The sequence below is a fragment of the Bubalus bubalis genome, chromosome 9 (genome assembly GCF_019923935.1).
Source record: "Bubalus bubalis isolate 160015118507 breed Murrah chromosome 9, NDDB_SH_1, whole genome shotgun sequence".
Taxonomy (NCBI): Eukaryota; Metazoa; Chordata; class Mammalia; order Artiodactyla; family Bovidae; genus Bubalus; species Bubalus bubalis.
Window position 1 is genome coordinate 75,688,980 of NC_059165.1, and position 16,501 is coordinate 75,705,480.

General features: G+C 37.5%; 1 long non-coding RNA gene across 5 annotated transcripts in view; it reads right to left on the reverse strand.

The window, feature by feature from the left end:
* Positions 1–5,197: 5,197 nt before the first annotated feature.
* The window catches only part of LOC123335099, a 459,666-nt gene continuing 448,362 nt past the window's right edge, over positions 5,198–16,501 (reverse strand). For all 5 annotated transcript variants that reach the window (XR_006641412.1, XR_006641410.1, XR_006641411.1 and 2 more), the window contains 2 exons: positions 6,815–6,861; positions 5,198–6,184 (listed from right to left, as the gene is read on the reverse strand). This is a non-coding gene — a long non-coding RNA (uncharacterized LOC123335099). The remainder of the gene's footprint in view (positions 6,185–6,814; positions 6,862–16,501) is intronic.

Sequence of the window (16,501 nt, forward strand, 5' to 3'; positions counted from 1 at the left end):
TAAAGAGAAAAACACTTTAAACAACCTGTAGTATTGCAAATTTTAAAAAAAGACCTCTAAAATGTATAAACTACACAATATGAAAAGGGACAAATACTATGAAAAGATATTTTACATATGAGAAAATACTGAAGAATCACAATCTCATTAGTAGTTAGAAAAATATGGAAATAATAAAGATAAGAAAGTGCCAAAATTTTGTCCAAAAATTTGATAAGATCTTTAAAGACTGACAGCATTCAGCCCTGATAAGTGCTTAGGAAAATATTTTCTCTCAGACACTGTTGGTAAGTTTAGAAATTATGATAAATTTTTGGAAAAAGTAATCTGGAAACATCTATTAAACTACAAAACTGCCTAACTTTTGCCCCCCAAATCTGACTCTGGGAATGTATCCAACTGAAATGAAAGTATAAGTTCTTTAAGATAGGTAGATGGATGGATGGATAAACAGATAGACAGATTTATAGTAGCATTATAAGTAATGGGGAAAAACTAGAGACAGCCCGGTTTATACAGAAATATTTTGATCAATTAGGTTATATCCATTTAATGAAATCCTCTATGAGTTCTGAAAAAGGATTAGACAGATTTGTATGCATTAACTAGGAAAAAAGAGTACACTAATATTGAAAAAGTTAATAGTATATATTATTTGATCATGATATTTTAAAACTGTATATATAAATGCATTTTATACTTTTGTATGCAAAGAATATAATATTTAAAATTTTGAGATTTGTATAAGTCAAACCCTAAGGAATTCCCTTTCAGAAATAGGTTTAAAGAACAAAATAAGAATATACCTGCTTACAGCAGGCATTCTTGTATTGTTTGGATATTTGCTATAAGTGTATAAGACTTTGGGAGTCAATTTTTAAAAAATGCACACATACTGTGGTAAGGACTTGAGCAGATATATATGCAGAGACTAATGGAGCACAAGAGGAGCTATCCACCTTTCTGAAGAAGTCAGGGAATTTCTCATTCCAAAGGCAGCCTGTGAGCTGAATCTTGGGAAAACTACATGAACTTTCAATGGTTTATAATTTTGGAGATACAGGATACAGACCCAAACCTCTCATTAGTCAGTTCAGTTCAGTCGCTCAGTCATGTCCAACTCTTTGCAACCTCATGAAATGCAGCACGCCAGGCTTCCCTGTCCATCACCAACTCCCAGAGCTTGCTCAAACTTATGTCCATCGAGTCAGTGATGCCATCCAACCATCTCATCCTCTGTCATCCCCTTTTTCTCCTGCCTTCAACTTTCCCAGTATCAGGATCTTTTCCAATTTTGATTTTACCTTCAAAATATCTCTAAAATCTAAATATCTCTAAATATCTAAATAGCTCTAAAATATACACTCTTCTGCACTCAAGTAACTTTTAAGCCTATATACAATACAGGTTATTGTATTGTATAAGACAATACACACATATCGTCACACACACGTTCAACTTTAATCAAAATACAAACAATTTAAATTAAAATGGTACATCACACATCCAATTTAGATTAAAAAAATGATCATCAACATCAAAAAGTCTGAACACAACAGTATTTGATGAAGAGATGAGAAAATAAGACACTTGCATATCCTGTGAGTGGGAGCATAAATCAATACAAACTATGGAGAGCTGTTTGGCAAAACCTGGGGAATTTAAGATTTGATACCGTTTTCAATTTCTAGAAATGTATCCCACAAACATACTTACATAGGTAAACAAATGCACATGTTCAAAAATGTTAATGAAATCTTCAAGAAATCTTCATATTACCAAATGGTTAGAAATAATGTAAATATCTATCACTGTAAGTTAAATGTTAAATCCATAACAGAATACTATATAATCTAAAAAGAGTAAGGCAGGATTATCTACTGATGTACTACATAAAAAACAAAGTAGAGTGTATTAGTCTAATTTTAAAATATACATATGTATGTCTGCTGCTGCTGCTGAGTCGCTTCAGTCGTGTCCGACTCTGTGCGACCCCATAGATGGCAGCTCACCAGGCCCTGCTGTCCCTGGGATTCTCCAGGCAAGAACACTGGAGTGGGTTGCCATTTCCTTCTCCAATGCATGAAAGTGAAAAGTGAAAGTGAAGTCGCTCAGTTGTGTCCAACTCCTAGCGACCCCATGACTGCAGCCCACCAGGCTCCTCGGTCCTATATTCATCTATTTCTACATACATAAATATCTACATATAAACATGTTTACATATACATTTGTATATACACAGACTCTCTCCCTGAATAGATTCATAACAACCTATTCATTACTTAAAGAACTTCAGTAGCTTCTCACTTCTTCAGAGGGAAAAAAAAAAGCAAATTCTTTACTACATTTTGCATGTTCTCTCATGTCTTGCTAACTAATAAGTATCAAATTAAGACACTACTCAGCAATCAGGCTTCCCTGGTGGCTCAGTTGGTAAAGAATCCACCTGCAGTGCAGGAGACCAAGGTTTAATTCCAGCATTGGGAAGATATTCTGGAGAAGGAAATGGCAAACCACTCCAGTATTCTTGCCTGGAGAATCCCATGGACAAAGGAGCCTGGCAGGATACAGTCCAAGGGGTCACAAAGAGTCAGATATGACTGAGTGACTAACACTCACTTTACTCTCAGGACTCTCAGAATCCTCAAAAGAGAGTCAGCAGCCATGAAATTAAAAGATGCTTACTCCTTGGAAGGAAAGTTATGACCAACCTACATAGCATATTCAAAAGCAGAGACATTACTTTGCCAACAAAGGTCCATCTAGTCAAGGCTATGGTTTTTCCAGTGGTCATGTATGGATGTGAGAGTTGGACTGTGAAGAAGGCTGAGCGCTGAAGAATTGATGCTTTTGAACTGTGGTGTTGGAGAAGACTCTTGAGAGTGCCTTGGACTGCAAGGAGATCCAACCAGTCCATTCTGAAGGAGATCAGCCCTGGGCGTTCTTTGGAAGGAATGATGCTAAAGCTGAAACTCCAGTACTTTGGCCACCTCATGCGAAGAGTTGACTCATTGGAAAAGACTCTGATGCTAGGAGGGATTAGGGGCAGGAGGAGAAGGGGACAACAGAGGATGAGATGGCTGGATGGCATCACTGACTCGATGGACGTGAGTCTGAGTGAACTCCTGGAGTTGATGATGGACAGGGAAGCCTGGTGTGCTGCAATTTATGGGGTCACAAAGAGTTGGACATGACTGAGTAACTGAATTGATAGTAAGGAGCTAGATACAGATGTACTTTGTTTGGATTCTAGCTTTAGCCAGATCCTTAGGGGAGCACAAGGGCCAGAGGCTGACTGTGGACTGCCCTGGTATGAGGGAATTTGCTTGTTGGGTGGGGTGGCTTTCATTTAGTTAAGGTGAATCTCTGGGTAAGAGGAGCTGTGAGCAACCAACCTTTATAGCAACTAAGGGACCAGTAAACTGGCCTGGTAGAGGAAATCTAGATGGGCAGAATATCACCCATGTGGATGCAAAATTAATCAGTCTATCTAGGAAAGAAATAGATACTATTTCTTAGCTAGATACTATCCTATGCAATGTGGTTACACTAGCAAATGTTCCTTACCCATATGAAATGTGCATTCTAGTCGCCAGTGAAGATAATAAACATATTCATTTTAGACAGCTATAGATAGTAATAAGAAAATTAAATAGACATTATGATAGTAATTATTGGTTGTTTAGTGTTAGTTGCTCAGTTGTGTCCAACCTCATGGACTGTAACCCACCAGGCTCCCCTGTGTATGGGATTTTCCAAACAAGAATACTAGAGTGGGTTGCCATTCCCTTTCTCCACGGGATCTTCCTGTCCCAGGGGTCAAACCTGGGTGTCCTGGATTGCAGGCAGATTCTTTAACTCTGAGCTACCAGGGAAGCTCTGAGAGTAAAGGAATGGGAAATTTAGGAAAGGTACATTTGAGAAGATGCACTTGAGAAACAAACTGTAGATATCCCTGAACCCTCTGTTTCTGTGAAAGTGGACTAGCTCTCACCTATTGTTAGAAGATACAGTCCTGGGCCCTCAATCCCATGCTTGCGTGAAGATGAAAATACCTCAAATAAAGCAAGGTTTTTCCAAGACAAGGCATGCCCTGAAGGATTTGTCCCTCTGTCTCCCGGGCCATCACATCCATAAACAGAGTCAAGTCACGGCATAGCCCATATCTGAAATGCTGGGCATACCAAAAAAGAGATTGTACGTTGAAAGACCTGTAGTACCTAACCTGTACCTAGCAACAGGAACAAGGAGAGTGTCCCCAGGAGTGGATCTTGAGGATGCTATGTAAAAAGTGAAGTACTATAAAGCTAGATAAAAGAGTTTATCAATTAGGGATACTTTGCCATCACACTGAACACCTGGCAAAATTAGTGCTATTAGCATACCACCCTCAGTTTCTTACGGGGCCATTTCCCCTTTTATAAACTTATTTCTCCTAAGCAAGTCATTCTGATCAAATGAATAAATGAATCATGGCCTAAGGCCCCTGTCAATGGTGGGCCACTGGAAACCACGTGGAACCACTGAACATGCAGATGAACGCTCCCTCAGGAAATTTCCTTATGCAGAGGGTAACACAAATTAAATAATCCTTGATAATCCTATTTAAAAACAGACGTTTCTACACAGCAAACTCCTCCTCAATCATAGCTAGCTCAGTTATCACCTTTTCATGGTCCTTATTCTCAATCCCTGAAGAAAAACTGTTCTTTCATTTTGGTTCCTCCAGCATTTTATTCTAACGTATGTTACACCACTTAAAATACATTATATAGTTATAGATGATACCTAACCATCTTTATATTCCCAGCATTTAACATAGTGGTTGGTACATAGAAAGTGTCAGATACTTTTTCTTTTATTCTTTTCTTTTTTTTAATATAAATTTATTTATTTTAATTGGAGGTTAATTACTTTATAATATTGTATTGGTTTTGCCATACATCAACTATTAAATTTAAATAATATGCCCTCATGTTATCAATAATAACAAAGTTAACATGTGTCAAGAATTAATAGGTAGGTTTGGTTCTTGTTTTGTTAAATTTTCCCCTACCCTCAACTCTGTTTTTTGCGTTAATACTTTATTAGAGTTATGAGAGTTTTTAATTCATGAAAGTGGATTAACTGATAGAGTTTGATCAACCATGCTGGCAGCCTTGTCTGAAACAGGAAAAAATATATTTTATGTATTTGATCTTTTTTATAATTTATTATAAAAATTTCAAGCATTAGCAAAGTAAAGAGAAAATTATAAAGACTATCCTCCTTCAACAATTACCAATTTGTAGCCAGTCTTATTTCACATATTTTCCCACTTACCCCGCTACATAGTTATTTCGAAGAAAATTACAGATGTCATATTATGTCACCCAAAAATACTTTCATATATACCTCTAAATATTAAGGACTCTTTATAAAAACTATTTAAAAAAACAGAATTCAGCTTAGTAAATTTTGAAGATCTTATTGGCTTTCTTCAGTAAAACATGAATCAGGCAGGATTTAATCTAACAGATAGGAAGGAACTCCTAGGAATGGTACAAAATGAAAGACTTTTACGGGCAGAAAGTAGCAGGAACAAGGAAGTATACTAGGCTTAAAAGCGGAGTGGTTATGGAAAGACTGCTTTCCTTCAGAGGATGGTGGGGTCTGTCAGAACAATTACCTAACTAGCACTGATCATGTGATTCCCAACCTATGACCACATTTGGAGAGAGCCAAAACTATAATTAAGCCTCAGTTTGGTAACACAGGATCTGGCACAAGCCGCCCCATTTGGTGCCTGTTGTTTTGTTTTTAACAAACTTAACCACAATATGATTATCACTTCTAAAAACTTACCTCGATATATTCTTAATATTATCAAACATTCAGTCAGTGTTCAATTTTGGAGGGTACTTTTAAGCATTTCAATTATATCATGGAGAGAAGGTGCTAAACATCTACTCATTTTGCACAGGCTAGAGTGAGAATGTTCATTGTAGCAAGGATGTAGCTTCATGCGTTCAAGTAATTCTTCAGTGGCGTTATTCACAATAAGGAGTTAAACCATTTTCACTATCAGAAGGAGAGGAACAAGAGTAGAAGTGATTGTTCAAGATCCATCTCAGCTGGGCTTTTCAGGGAGTCCCAGAGAGATGGTATTCCAACTTCTCTCTCCACTGATGATCACAGTCAAGGGCTAATTATAATACAGGAACATGTGGCAGTTACATATTTTTGCGCTAAACATCCAATTCCATCTCTTTATTATGTAATTACTGATTGATTACTGGAAACTAAAGCTAATAAAGAAGTGCTAAGACTCTCTTACCCATAGGAGTACAGTAATAACTCTGAATTATGCAGTATTTTAGAAAATGTATTAAAAAATATCTTATTTGCAATTTAAATACTCAACAGTTCTCACATTTCTATTGCATAATGGAATAACAATCATTTTTACAGTGAAACCACCACAGAACAAGGAATTAACACAAATGTCTTACCTTCTCAGATTCTTCCTCATACACTGCTTTGGAGGTGAGAATGCTGGATCTGCTACTCCCCTACCCAAAGTCATATTTTAAGGAAAGTAAAGCCATTCAACTAACCATGATTAACTATATGCCTCCCTAATAGCAAACAGAGTTTTCTGAATACTCTACTCTTGAGCCTTTTGTCTTTGCATCAGATGGACACAGCTTAAAACTTACATAAGGATAATGGCTTTCCAAGTGAGAAAATTAAACAAGTAGAAATACAAATAATATCTTGTAGTGGTGAGAAAAAACAGCCCAAATTATAATCTCTTCTGCTCTTTGCTACTTACCAGTTTTGCGATTTAACCAAGTCTCCCCTCTGGATCTGATTCCTTGCCTGTAAAACAATGATAGGCAATGAATTAGGTCATCTTTAAGAACTATTGCAATTAAGGACTATTTCAATTTAGTTCTACTTAGATTTTGACTCTTTTATCCCTAATTCTTTATTTCTTATTTTCTTTGTTATGAAATAGATATTTCATAACATCTGTTATCAAAAGATATTTCATTAGAAAAGCTGTTAGAATATCATCTTAAACCATACTCTGTTCAGTTCAGTTGCTCAGTTGAGTCTGACTCTTTGCAACCCCATGAACCACAGCATGCCAGGCCTCCCTGTCCATCACCAACTCCCGGAGTCCACCCAAACCCATGTCCTTTGAGTTGATGATGCCACCCAACCATCTCATCCTCTGTCGTCCCCTTCTCCTCCTGTCCTCAATCTTTCCTGGCATCAGAGTCTTTTCCAATGAGTCAGCTCTTCACATCAGGTGGCCAAAGTATTGGAGTTTCAGCTTCAGCATCAGTCCTTCCAATGAACACTCAGGACTGATCTCCTTTAGGATGGACTGGTTGGATCTCCTTGCAGTCCAAGGGATTTTCAAGAGTCTTTTCCAACACCACAGTTCAAAAGCATCAACCATAATCAAGCATAAACCATACTTAAGACTAGCCAAAAAAGGAAGATCAGGTTGACCATTCATTGGACTAGAACCACAATTTATTCTTCTAATTTGCACATTTGAATAACATTTTTTTCATAAAGAATCTTGTTTATTGTCACTTGTCAAGTGATACATAGTACAAAGATTCATTGATATAAGTTCTAGATAGGTAACAGAAAAAATTATTATTGATGCCAAACTTTTTAAACTGATCTATGCAGGTTCATCTCACATAGCAAACTAAGGATTCATAGATTTCCTGCTACACAGAACAATTTTCATATGAAACTTTTCTCTGGAACCAAGCAATGATTTTTTTTGTGGATATTTTGCTTATATATTTTTCATATGGAAAATATATTTTAATAAGAAGTACAACCCATCCCACAAAAATGAGTCATTGAATAAAAACAACCACACGGACTTTGAATTATGATTGCAACAGCAAAAGGGCCTAAAGGAAAGCTTATACCCACTTAGGTGGGAGGAGAAGGGAAAAGCAGGATGGGGAAAAATTCTTCAGAGAAAATCATGCTTGAGCTCAATCTTGGCAAATGAATAAAAAAATAAAAATTAAAGATAGGAAGATATTTCAAAGAAAATAAGTGAGCAGAGGGAAGAGAGAAAATAAGAAACATTGTCCTAGACGTTTTCAATATTCTTGCTTAATATTCACAGCAATCTGAATATGATTATTATAATTTTATAGATGTGGAAACTGAGGTTCGGAGAGATTAATTAACTTACCCAAGGTTACACACCTAATAAATAGCAGAGTCAGTCTTCATATCTAATTAAATGACTTCAGAGTACACTGTACTGGGATATTCATTTATTCAAAAACCATTTATTGAGCACTCACTGTGTATCAGAGAACAGATTAAAACCAGTGATACAAAGATACAGTCCCTATTTGTAAGGAGCTTTTTGTGCTCTTAGAAACAGAGAACCTCAAAGTTGATCTGCAATAATCTCACCAGCCACTTGCTTCCTGCTGTCCTCAATACCCTACAGGGGACCCTGAGTTCATCCTCATTATGACCAAACTACGGATCCCTGTTCTGCACTAATCTGCTTTGAGATAAAGATTTTTTTGGTACAAATAGAAATTAGCACAGGGTTGCCAAAAAAACAGCTAAGAGATGCTTCTGTCTTAAAGGAGTTGCCACCATCCCTAGAAAAAGTCCTTAGAGAAACTCAAGTATCTTACTCCTCCAGTTTCCTCCATAAACTCTGAGCACCTTGAATATATATTCAGGAGCAGCAACACCCTAGCCTGGAGCAAAAGCACCCAGGAAAAAGATGGATCCCCTCTGTCCCTTACTTGATAAAGCTCTAGGAGTTCAAAGTGAAGTAATATCTCCTCATGTTGTGCTGTGCTTAGTCACTCAGTTGTGTCCAACTCTTTCCGACCCCATGGACTGTAGCCCACCAGGCTCCTCATTCCATGGGGATTCTCCAGGCAAGAAAACTGGAGTGGGTTGCCAGGCCTTCCTCCAGGGGATCTTTCCAACTCAGGGATCGAAGGTTTCCCACATTGCAAGCAGATTCTTTACCTTATGAGCCACCAGCAAAGCCCAAGAATACTGGAGTGGGTAGCCTATCCCGTCTCCAGGGGAACTTTCCAACCAAGGAATTGAACCTGGGTCTCCTGCATTGCAAGTCAATTCTTTCCCAGCTGAGCTACCAAGGAAACCCTAATATCTCCTCATAGCTTTCTTCTATTGACATTCTCTTTGACCCTAACAATTCTTTTCTCCCTACTCTTTATTTTCATGCTTCTTGATATACTAACAGATGAAGTAAACATCCTCATTCTTAAGAACCCTAACTAGAAATATCACTGAGTTTCCTAGTATTGCAAAATTTACCCACCTCCTTCAATCTCAAAGCATGTTGAGCCTAGTGTGTGCCCAGTCTCTCTGTCTTGAGCACTTCCTGGGACCTAATAGAACAAGGCTTGTCAATAGGCTTTGAACATTGAGCAGAAGGGATGTTCAGATCTCAAGGGCTCATGATATAATATGGAGGTGTTTCCAGTTCTAGACGACCATTAGAAGCGATAATTTCTGCGGAGCCCTGCTCTGAGGTGCAATTGTCAACCAGATAGAAAACCTAACTGTACCTTATCATCTTTAACTGGATTTGGGGAATCCAAATCCAAAAGAAATGCCTTGGCCAGAGATGGAAAAAACCACCAAGACTGAGTATTTAATAAAAGATACATACACACACACTTTTAAATCTGTTTGGCAAATACCTTACTTCCATGCTTTCATCTTCCAGCTTTTAAGGAAATGGGAGAGACCTTCAATATTGCTTTTAGGATAGAATTGTGAATGTGAGGAGGGGTTGGAGTGGGAATAGAGATGGTCTACAGCCTAAAACATGAACTCATTTTAATTTGCCTTTTCATTCCTTAGATGAAGCTTAGGTCACTTCAAAAAATTTCTATATATACCTGTTTCTCCTTGATTTTCTATTAATATATATTGGAGGAGCTTGGTACATTTGATTGCTAGAGTTGCACTAGTAACCTATGAAAAATCAAAGTCAAAATCACCTTAGCAACTGCTTAAAAATGAACTGAACTTTATTAACTGTAAATGTTGCCAAGCTATGTTTATTTGCCTTCTAACTTTTAACATATCCCAAGTGACAAATTAAAAGCTATTAAACCCTGACTTGTTTTGAATATCTCTTGGAAGTCCATTCTTTTATCAAAATAAAATGGGATCCAACAGTTCAAAGACATAAAGTTTGCTTTATCGCAAGCAAACATAACTAAAATATTAGAAATGAGGAAGTAACAATTTTCTGGAAAAGCTTAATATTTTCTTACCAGCCAGCACACTTGTTTTGCAAAACCTTTCAACTGAACAATGGTTTGTATTATCCTCAGCCTTCATTTTTCCTCCAGATCCTCTTTTGTAGGCATTTCCTAGCTTTCTCAACTCTGCTTGACAGTTTTGTTATTTCAGGCTGATTTTCTGCAATTTTACTTCTCTGCTGTCTGGATGATTTTATTATTTGCCATATTCTCTCTTTCAGATTGGGGTTTATTCTGGTTTTGGCTTGCTGGGGTTTTGGCAGGCTACTGCTATAAAATACAAGAGGTTTGGAAGCTATGCAGATGGCAAATGTAGTGTTGTGTGCTTTCATTCATGATGGGCTTCCGTCTTTTTATAACAGACAGGAAAACTGCCAACTCTTATTTCCTGTGCCCACTTCTGACATATTTAAGCAAGACTGCAGTAGTGACTTGCAGGACTGTAGGCTTTTTAGTTTGGGTAGGCTATCCTTGGTGCTTGGAATTTAAAAAGAAAGTTTCTGCTGATACTCAGCATTAATCTTCTTACATGTGTTTTCTGTTTCAGTATGTATTTAATGAATCTGTTTAACTTTGAAGTAAATATCTTCTTCCTTTTAAAAGGGTTAAATGATGACCTAACATTTTCTTTTGGTTTTTACTGTTTGTTTGTTTTTCCCTAAGCCAGTACACATGATAACAATTACACTTACTTCCCAAAGAACATCTTGCCAAGTATTACTGTTAAAATAATAAGACCTGCTCTTTCAATTGATGACCTTGTTTCCAGAAATGGCACCTTGCAAAGAAGCATCACTTCAGTAGGCAGATTCAAGAGCATAAATTTGTAAACAATATTTCTTTTCAGAAAAAGGAGAACAACTTTGCTACACCATAGAGCAGATAGTTAGGACAAAGAGTGTTCAAAGTACAATCCTCATAGCAGTAGTGAAATATTGTTTGGCATTGTGAAATATTGTTAAGGAAGGTACATATTCTTGCCATGGAACTACTGCAGTGTGAGAAGTGGAAATAATAAAGTTATGCCAATGCCTCAGTATCCCTTGACTGGTTTTTATTTTTCCCTGCAGGAACATGCATTAGGGAAAACATAATTGTAATAATTTCTGTTCAATATAAGCCCTGCACAAAAATATATAAGCACTAGAATGAAAAACAGACCTTCACAAATTTAACTTCATATTCTCTGGCATACTACATAGTGTTTATTGATTTATGGGCTCTACTAGAAAAAAGGCACACAACTTTGCTCCTGGTCACACATAAATAATATGACAAATAATCAGCTGGTCTGATTCTACTTATGCCCTCACTCAACAGGAATCTGAATTCAGTGGGAATTCTGAATGAATAATTAATGGTGTCCTAACCATGCAACACAAAAGCAAGGAATCCAGATGTCCTGGGAGACTTCCAATACCTCACCCAGAACTTGGGCAATATAATTCTCCATCACAAAGACTCTATTTCTAGCTAAACATCTGCTTTCCTGGTCTTGTCTACAAAACGGTAACAGTGTTCTCCCCACTGTTTATATGTCAAATAAATAATATCCACACCTACTCCCAGATTCCCCGTAAATGGCAAGGTACCACTCTCATATGAGAACCACTGCACACAATGCTGCTTGGGAAGTTCTTCTAACCTAGGTCCCTAAAGTTACAAAGATAGTTCTGTTACATATTAAAGAGCTCAACCACAAGGCTTGCACAAGCTTCAGGTAGGTTGTTTTTCTTTTCTATGAGTAGACATTTTGCATTACTATTCAGTTTATTTAATTTGATCAAAATAATAAAGCGGACCATGCAGATATAAACATAAGGTGCTTGGGGCTGGTGCACTGGGACAACCCAGAGGGATGGTATGGGGAGGGAGGAGAGTTAGGATGGGGAACACATGTATACCTGTGGCGGATTCATTTTGATATATGGCAAAACCAATACAATATTGTAAAGTTAAAAAATAAAATTACATTAAAAAAAAGAAAAGAAAACAATTTTCATCAGGTTCTAACACATTTTAATGAGTAGATAATTTGTGTCTACTTGTATTTAATTGTTCATTCAGTTAAATTGAATTAAGGTATGAGGGCTAAAGTTTACCTGACCCTAAGACCATCTATATGTAAATATGAATATATGATGCTGCTGGGGCTGCTAAGTCACTTCAGTTGTGTCGGACTCTGTGTGATCCCATAGACGGCAGCCCACCAGGCTCCGCCGTCCCTGGGATTCTCCAGGCAAGAACACTGGAGTGGGTTGCCATTTCCTTCTCCAATGCATGAAAGTGAAAAGTGAAAGTGAAGTCGCTCAGTTGTGTCTGACCCTCAGCGACCCCATGGACTGCAGCCTTCCATGCGCCTCCGTCCATGGGATTTTCCAGGCAAGAGTACTGGAGTCGGGTGCCATTGCCTTCTCTGATGAATATATGACTAAAGGTCTAATTTCACTATGGAGTACTATGAAGAAAGCTGAGTGCTGAAGAATTGATGCTTTTGAACTGTGGTGTTGGAGAAGACTCTTGAGAGTCCCTTGGACTGCAAGGAGATCCAATCAGTCCATTCTAAAGGAGATCAGTCCTGGGTGTTCTTTGGAAGGACTGATGATAAAGCTGAAACTCCAATACTTTGGCCACCTCATGCGAAGAGTTGACTCATTAGAAAAGACTCTGATGCTGGGAGGGATTTGGGGGCAGGAGGAGAAGGGGACGACAGAGGATGAGATGGCTGGATGGCATCACTGACTTGATGGACGTGAGTCTGGGTGAACTCCGGGAGTTGGTGATGGACAGGGAGGCCTGGCGTGCTGCGATTCATGGGATGGCAAAGAGTTGGACACGACTGAGCAACTGAACTGAACTGAAATATACTACACAGGATACTCAAATGGAAATATTAACAGCCTCACTTAAATTCTTCTGATAACTAGGGTAGAAAAAAATCATTTATGAAGTAATAAAGGATAGATTTCTTGAATATTTTTCAATAGAAACTTACCTGCTATGAAAGACATTTATTAACTTCATATCAATCAATGTGAGTATTTCAAGTTAGGAAGTTTAGCTTACTTGTCAATATAACTAAGGAAGTGTGGCTATAATAACATGCTTTATTAAATGCTTTACTTAAAAATATCATATTTCCTAAAATACACAGAAATAGACTTAAGGACAGGAAAATACATTCCATGTTTTTAGATATGAAAACACAGTGTTACAAAAATTATAACCTTCTCTAATTTACTTCATACATTTAATACAACCTCAGGAAAATATCATAAGAATCATTTCTAAAGCTATACTAGTTCATTTTAAATTTGTATGGAAAAATAACCAAGGGATAGCCAGAGAAATCCTAAAAAGTTGGGGGTGGTGGTACTTCTTCCAGACATTAAAATGTTATAAAGCTTCTATAACTAAATTATATGGTATTGGCACATGAATGACCAGACTTAACAGTGGAACAGGGTAGAAAGTCCAGAAACGAATCCTCGTCCACAGGGAAGCTCAACCTTAATAAATACAGGATCCCAAATCAGAGCTCAGAAAATTGTACGCTCATATGGAATAGTGCATACTTGGTTCATTGCTCACATCATACATTGTGATAAATTTCGAATGCATCAGAAACCAAAATGTGAAAAAAAAAAGTAACCAGATATGTACTAGAATAAAATGGGTAAATTTCTTTATAATAAAGACTGGAGAATATTTCCCTAATTACGATCAATGAATAGAATCAATAAAGAGAATAGACTAGTAAATTTCTGTACATTGACAAAACAGTGTCTGCATAGCAAACACAAACATCATAAGATTAGAAGACAGAGTCCAAACTAGAAAATAAAATACCAGTAACATATCAAAGATAAAAGTTTAATACCTTAGAAAATGCAAAGAACATTAAATGTTTGAGAAGAATAAACACAAAAAGCCTCCTTGAGAATTTGTAAAAAAAATTTTTTTTAATGAAACAAAAAAAGGAAGAAAGAAAAAGTATATATAAATGTGCTACGGAGAAGCCTGGTAGGCTGCAGTCTATGGGGTTGCTAAGAGTTGATTCATTTTGATATTTGGCAAAACTAATACAATTATGTAAAGTTTAAAAATAAAATAAAATTAAAAAAAAAAAAAAAAGAGTTGAGCATGACTGAGCGACTTCACTTTCACTTTTCACTTTCCTGCATTGGAGAAGGAAATGGCAACCCACTCCAGTGTTCTTGCCTGGAGAATTCCAGGGATGGGGGAGCCTGGTGGGCTGCCCTCTATGGGGTCGCACAGTCCAACACGACTGAAGCGACTTAGCAGCAGCAGCAGCAGCAGCATCCTCATTCAAATACAAAATGCAAAACTATTCTCAGACATGATTTCTCAACAATTTAAGTGTCAAACATCTAAAATTTTGGCAACATACTCTGTGGTGAAGGAACCAGTACTCTTATACACTGGGAATGCAAAACAAGACAACCCAAGGGAATTTGATGTCTAGCAAAATATATACAATTACCCTTATCTCAGCAATCTACTAGGAAATTTCTTTAAAATACACTGACAGTGATACAAAATGTCACATACAAAGATCATTCATTGCAATGGTATTTTTATTAAGAAAATACTGGTGGGGGGATCAATGCCTATATTTAGGAGACTGCTTAAATAAACACGAATTGAGTACTGTTTAGCTGTCAAAATGAATGAGGACAACCTCACTCTATTGTTAAACAGTGATCACCAAGATAAGTTGTTGGGTGAAATAAACCAATGTGTTGAACACCTTTTATAGTATATTTGTGTAAAAAAAAAAAAAAAAAAAAACAGAGGATACAGGAGTTTCTTTGTATAGGTACAAACACATGTACACATGTGAGTGAATGCACGTTTATCTATATGTATATGTCAGTTCAGTTCAGTCACTCAGCCGTGTCTGACTCTTTGTGACCCCATGGAATGTAGCACGCCAGGTTTCCCTGTCCATCACCAATTCCCGGAGCTTGCTCAAACTCATGTCCATTGAGTCGGTGATGCCATCCAACCATCACCTCCTCTGCCGTCCCCTTCTCCTCCTGCCTTCAATTTTTCCCAGCCTCAAGTCTTTTCCAATGAGTCAGCTCTTCACATCAGGTGGCCCAAGTATTGGAGTTTCAGCTTCAGCATCAGTCCTTTCAGTGAATATTCAGGGCTGATTTCCTGGAGGATTGACTGGCTGGATCTCCTTGCAGTCCAAGGGACTCTCAAGAGTCTTCTCCAACATCACAGTTGAAAAGCATCAATTCTTCTGCGCTCAGCATTCTTCATAGTCCAACTGTCACATCCGTACATGACTACAGGAAAGACCATAGCTTTGACTAGACAGACCTTTGTCAGTAAAGTAATCAAAAACTAATTTTTAAATTTAACTTTTAATTAGTTTGACAGAAAAATAATCAAACTGATCACATGGACCACAGCCTTGTCTAACTCAATGAAATTCTGAGCTATGCCATGTAGGGCCACCCAAGATGGATGGGTCATGGTGGAGAGTTTTGACAAAATGTGGGCCACTAGAAAAGGGAATGGCAAACCACTTCAATATTTTTGCCTTGAGAAACCCATGGACAGAATATGTATGTATATGTGTATATATAGATATATATAGCATATGTCAGAGAAGGCAATGGCACCCCACTCCAGTACACTTGCCTGGAAAATCCCATGGACAGAGGAGCCTGGTAGGCTGCACTTCATGGGGTTGGCTGAGGGTCGGACACGACTGAGCGACTTCCCTTTCACTTTTCACTTTCATGCATTGGAGAAGGAAATGGCAACCCACTCCAGTGTTCTTGCCTGGAGAATCCCAGGGACAGGGGAGCCTGGTGGGCTGCCGTCTATGGGGTCGCACAGGGTGGGACACAACTGAAGTGACTCAGCAGCAGCATAGCATATATATGTGTATGTGTATATATCCACACACACATATATATACACTAAGTATTTGCATACATACATATTATTTAAAAAACAGAAAAATATACTAAAACTTGTTACATATTAAGAGGAGCAAGAATAAGGAGAAAGTTATACTGCCATTTTGAGTTTTTACTTTGGAGCACTGCAAATATTTTACATAAATAATAAACCAAACTAAAGTTAAAAAATGAAAAAGTACTCCTTTTTTTTGAAAAGAAATTGAAGCAAATGAATTTAACTATGTTAAGTTGGTGGAA